The sequence below is a fragment of the Peromyscus leucopus genome, chromosome 3, assembly GCF_004664715.2.
Source record: "Peromyscus leucopus breed LL Stock chromosome 3, UCI_PerLeu_2.1, whole genome shotgun sequence".
Lineage (NCBI taxonomy): Eukaryota > Metazoa > Chordata > Mammalia > Rodentia > Cricetidae > Peromyscus > Peromyscus leucopus.
Window position 1 is genome coordinate 138,455,384 of NC_051065.1, and position 5,062 is coordinate 138,460,445.

The 5,062-nt window shown below is 45.7% G+C and overlaps 1 long non-coding RNA gene across 1 annotated transcript; it reads left to right on the forward strand.

Moving 5' to 3' along the window:
- The first annotated feature begins 2,213 nt into the window (after positions 1-2,213).
- Positions 2,214-4,403, forward strand: LOC119087555. Its single transcript, XR_005091019.1, has 2 exons — positions 2,214-2,676; positions 4,135-4,403. It is a non-coding gene; the product is annotated as an uncharacterized LOC119087555 (long non-coding RNA).
- Positions 4,404-5,062: the final 659 nt, after the last annotated feature.

Here is a 5,062-nt window from a genome sequence, read left to right on the forward strand (position 1 = left end):
AGTTTTGCCTGCTCTTTTACCGGAAGCTTTTTTTTTTCTTTCCTGCCACTCTAATATCAAAAAGAAAGAAAAGAAGAAGATTTCCCACCAGTTGGGAGTAGAAAGATTCTTCCCCAGAGCTTGGGAGTCTAGTGGACAGGGAAACATGGCGGAAGGTCAGTGAATGAGTATCACCTTAGAGTTGGGTAGGAGAAAGAAATTCCTGCCTGCTGTTACATAGGAAAGTATACTGTGTATCATCTGGTTTGTTTTAATCTAGAAAAAAGAATTTGAAATGTTTTCATCATAGAGAAATGGCTAAGGAAATACATGTTTCCCTGGATTTGAACATGGTGTGATGTGTACATGTATGGAAACATTACGTGGTCCCCCACAATGCACAGCTAAGATTACATTACAGGGACTGGTGGTGAATGGCCCAGTAGGGGAAAACACCTGCTGCCAAGCCTGACCACTGGACTTCACTCCCCAGAACCTACTTGGTCAAAGGAGAAAAATGACTCCATGAGCTGTCTTCTGACATCCACACTTATGCACACACTCACATGTCCCCCCCCCCATACACACACACTAAAAAATAAAAATTAAAAAGAGACAAAAATGTTGGGGACATAGCTCAGTAGTAGAGTGCTTGCCTAGCATGCAAGGCTGTGTTCAGTCCAGCACCATTTAAAAACAGAGCCAAACAATAACAAAACAACAAAAAACACTACACTGCTTAAATGGTTATAGGTGAGGGCTGGAGACAGCTCAGCTCTTTTTTTTTTTTTTTTTTTTCATTATTAGTATTAACTGTTGGCTGTTGTTATTGTTGTTGTTCTGTCCTAGGTCTCTGGGCTATCCCCCCGGGTCCTGGCCCTCAGGGGTGAGCTCCCTCACATGGCATGGGTCTCCAGCTAGGCCAGGCATCGGTTGGCCACTCCCCCAATGTCTGTGCCATCTTTACCCCAGCACATCCCATAGGCAGGACGAATTGTAGGTCAAAGGGTTTGTGGCTAGATGGGCACCCCAACCTCTCCACTGGAAGTCTTGCCCAGTTACAGGAGATGGCTTATTCAGGCTCTGTATCCCCCATTGCTAGGAGTCTTAGCTAGGGTCACCTTCGTAGATCACTGGGAGTTTCCATTGCACCAGGTGAAGGCTTAGCTCTTAAGAGCAAAGAGTGCCCTTGCAGGGGACGGAGGTTCAGTTCCCAGCACCCAACAGACATCAATTGTTTGCATCCTCGGGAACGTAGGGAACAGGCTTGCGGTCGTGATCATCGGGCTTTTCCTTTCATTTCCACCAGGAAGCAACATGAACAAAAAGCTAAGGAACTGGACAGACAGGGAGAGGACAAGTGTCCCTCTTGAGAGAGAAAAGGGAAGTAGACAACACAAATGGGGTCCCAGGCCAGCCTTCTCCAGGGTCCAACCACCAGCACCCCAGCCTCTAAGTGTGACCACTACTGACACAGCAGTGTCTGTGAACACCCAGACACAAGCATGTATGGAGTAGGTGTTGGGCTGAGAGACAGAAGTTCCTGCCTTTGTAGAGACTGCTGCCCGGTTGAGGAGACTGTCACTGAACAAATAACTGTGTATGGGGTTATTCTACGACAATATAGTATTTCTCTGGGGAATTCTCTCTCTCCTTCTCTCTCTCTCTCTCTCTCTCTCTCTCTCTCTCTCTCCTTCTCTCTCTCTCTCTCTCTCTCTCTCTCTCTCTCTCTCTTAGTGTGTGTGTGTCTGTGCATGTGTATGTGTACATGTGTACATGTGTGTGCCCTTAAGTGCTCATTATTTGTGGTGCTAGGAAATCAAACCCAGGGCCTTCCAATGTTGAGCAAACTCTGGAAATAATTTTTTTTATTATGTTCAGTTTTAAAATTTGAATCCAATTAGGCTGGGCATGGTAACACACTCCTGTAAAACCCAACACTCAGGAGCCTGAGGCAGGAGGATCGCCAAAAGTGACTGAGGCCAATCTAGATTGCACAGGCAGTTCTAAACCAACCTGGGCTGCAAAGTAAGTCCCTTCTCAAACAATGACAATAAACATGAATCCAAGCTTGCAGAGAAGTCAGTCTGCAGGGACAGTCAAAAGTCTATGACCCCAGGGGTCACTGTTAACTCCAAGACAGAGGCCATGCCAGCCCAAGGTTGGGTCCTTTTCTGGAAACTTATGATGTTCTCCTGCCTCTGCAGTTACTGCACCCCCATGTGCTTCTCCTGAACACGTGTTCTCTAACCATATACAACTTTCCTCCTAAACATTTCAAAGATTTTTTTAAGTTAGGTTTTTTCAAGGGCTGGATGTGATGGTACGCACCTGTCATCTCAGTAACTGAGAGCTGGAGGGAGGAGCATCAGGAGTTCGAAGCTAGCATCAGCTACATACTGAGTTTGAAGACAGCCCAGGCCACATTACACCATGTTGCAAGAAAGCAGATGAGGGAATTAAATGGATGAATGAATGAGCAAACCCATTGGGTTTTTTTTTTTTTTAATAGCTGCCACAACCAAGTAGTCCTTTTAAAGCACCAAGAGCCAATTTGCCAGCCACCGAGCCTCCTCATGGTCCCGGTGACTCCAACACTAACATGGCCCCTCCCTCCTTTGGCTTTCAGCCCGAGACAGTGACGGAGCTGAGGAGGATGTAGCTCTAACTGCACATGGTACTCCCATTCAGCTGCAGGTAAATGTGCTCGACTCATTCGCCCAGGGAGACATGGCGAACACTCTTTCCTTCAAGTCTATGTCCAGTGACTTTCACTGACCTGAGGGAGGACAGGCAGGACAAGCCAGACTCAAGCCACACCAGATGGCATAGGAGAGGCCGTCAGCTTAAACCCCGTGAGTCTCCTCCCTCCACACCATCACCTCAGTGTATTCTTCCCAGGAAGGACCAAGTCATGCATCAAGATCTGTGTGAGATTGAGGAGGCTGGATAAGCTCTGCACCAGGGTCAATGGAAGTCTGTAAATATGAACAAGCGTTGAATCTGGTTTTAGTATCAGCTGTCTAAATCTATCCCCTGCACCCTTAACATCCCCTGTGAATCGCTCTTGGCCCTGACAGTCCAGGCCATCTTGAGAACAGGGCTGGGTCTCGTTACCATCTGGAAGCCCAGATGGATGAACCAATTTTAATCCTTTCAGGCAAAAGCAGAGCGAGCTCTGCTGAGTCGATTGGACATTCCACGTCACGCTGTGACACACTGAGCTGTGATGGCTCACAGTCAGTCAGGTCCTGAGAGCCCAAAAATACCACGTTGGGGGAAACCTCCTCCTGTGTGGGGACCACAGGCATCTGAGATCCAAGAGTAAAAGCCACTCTCCCATCACTGGTCCACTGAACTTTATGAGGAAACTGGTCAAGCTCAGCTGTCCCATCTGTAACTGAGAATTTGTGTCTCCCTGAATGGCACTTAGGCCAGGACATAGCCACACATCATCTGCTCTATTCATCTCTGGCAGCGGGGCATGGGAATAGGGAGCTTTTGCACAATGAGAAAAAACTGTTTTTACCCATTCCTTCAGAGTTTCTTGGATGCATTTTCAATTCCAGGAACCAGCTATTCCATGGCCTTGCCAAGAGAAAAAAAAACCTATGAATGACAAACAGTGATATCTGATATAAGTAGGTTTATGTGATGGTTAGTTCCAATGTCAACTTTACACAGTCTAAAGTCACCTGGGGAAAGAGCCTCAAGGAGGGATTGTCTACATTAGCTATGGCCATAACTGTAGAGTATTGTCTTAATTACTTTACATAGTATGGAAAGTTCCAACCCACTGTGGGCAGAACTACTCCCTAGGCAAAGGATCCTGGATCATATAAGAAGAAAAACAGAACCAAGAACAAGTTAGCAAGCAGAGTGAGCATGCATTCATTTCTCTCTGCCTTTGACTGTGGGTGTGATGTGACTAGTTGGATTCAAGTTCCCAGCACCTTGACTTAAAACCTGGAATAACATTTCTCAGCTGAGTTGCTTTTTGTGAGACCATTTTATTACAGCCATGGGAATAAACCAGAACTATCTGAAAGATTTTTGTTTTTGTTTTTGTTTTTTTTTAACTAACAAAGAATTAAATGATAGTGAAATGATAATATTTGGCTCAGAAAGTTGCTGATGGCATCCATTCCTTTCCAGACTGTTGATCCCAGCCAGGAGTATCTCATCCCACGAGCTACACTTAGCCCGCAGCAAGATGCAGGATTATAGAGCTACCTGAAACAGAATAAACACAACCTGGAAGACTGTGTCCTGACCGACACAACCCTAACAGGCCCAGGAGAAACTCACTGGACACACTGCCAATGAAGTGTCCATCCTGTCTGTCTCTCTGTTTCCTTGCCCTTCTGGACCCATCTTCTGAAGTCAACCCTGTCCTGCACAATTACAATCTTGTTGCCACCCTACTTTACTGTGTCTTCTGCATTTATTGAACTACATTTTTGTCTTTCTTAGCAATGCTTGGAAGAATTAGTGTCTCCTATTAATGGGACTGAAATAAACACCTTGGTGTGAAGAGATGGGGTCATTCTAATGTGACAAAGGACAGAGACTAGCTGCCACTTGGAACTGGATTGCAGCTCTGGTTGTTCTTCAACCATACTAAAAACCATGCCTAGCAAATGCTACCATCTTAACTGCGTGTAACAGTTCGGTTCAAGCCCAGCACAGTGGCACACACCTGGAACCACAGCACTAGTTACCTGTAGATTGTGTGGTAAGTAGTTCCAACTCGTCCTTGGTGAATCTGCAGTCAAGCTGGGACAACTAAGATCCTGTCTCCAAAAAACAAACAAAACAGTTCAGTCCACTACTATTAACTACATTCACATTGCTGTATTTGAAAGGTTTCTAGAAATTTCTCATTTAGAAAACCTGAAATTTTACACTCACTGAGTAACAGATCCCTACCCCACTCCCATTGGCCATCACCATCTACTTTCTGTGAGCTTGACAACTTTTGACGCTTCATATAACAGAATCACGCTGCATGTAGTATGTGTCCTTTGGGGCCTGCCTTGTTTCCCTTAGCATAAGATCCTCAATGTCCACCCACGTTGTATCT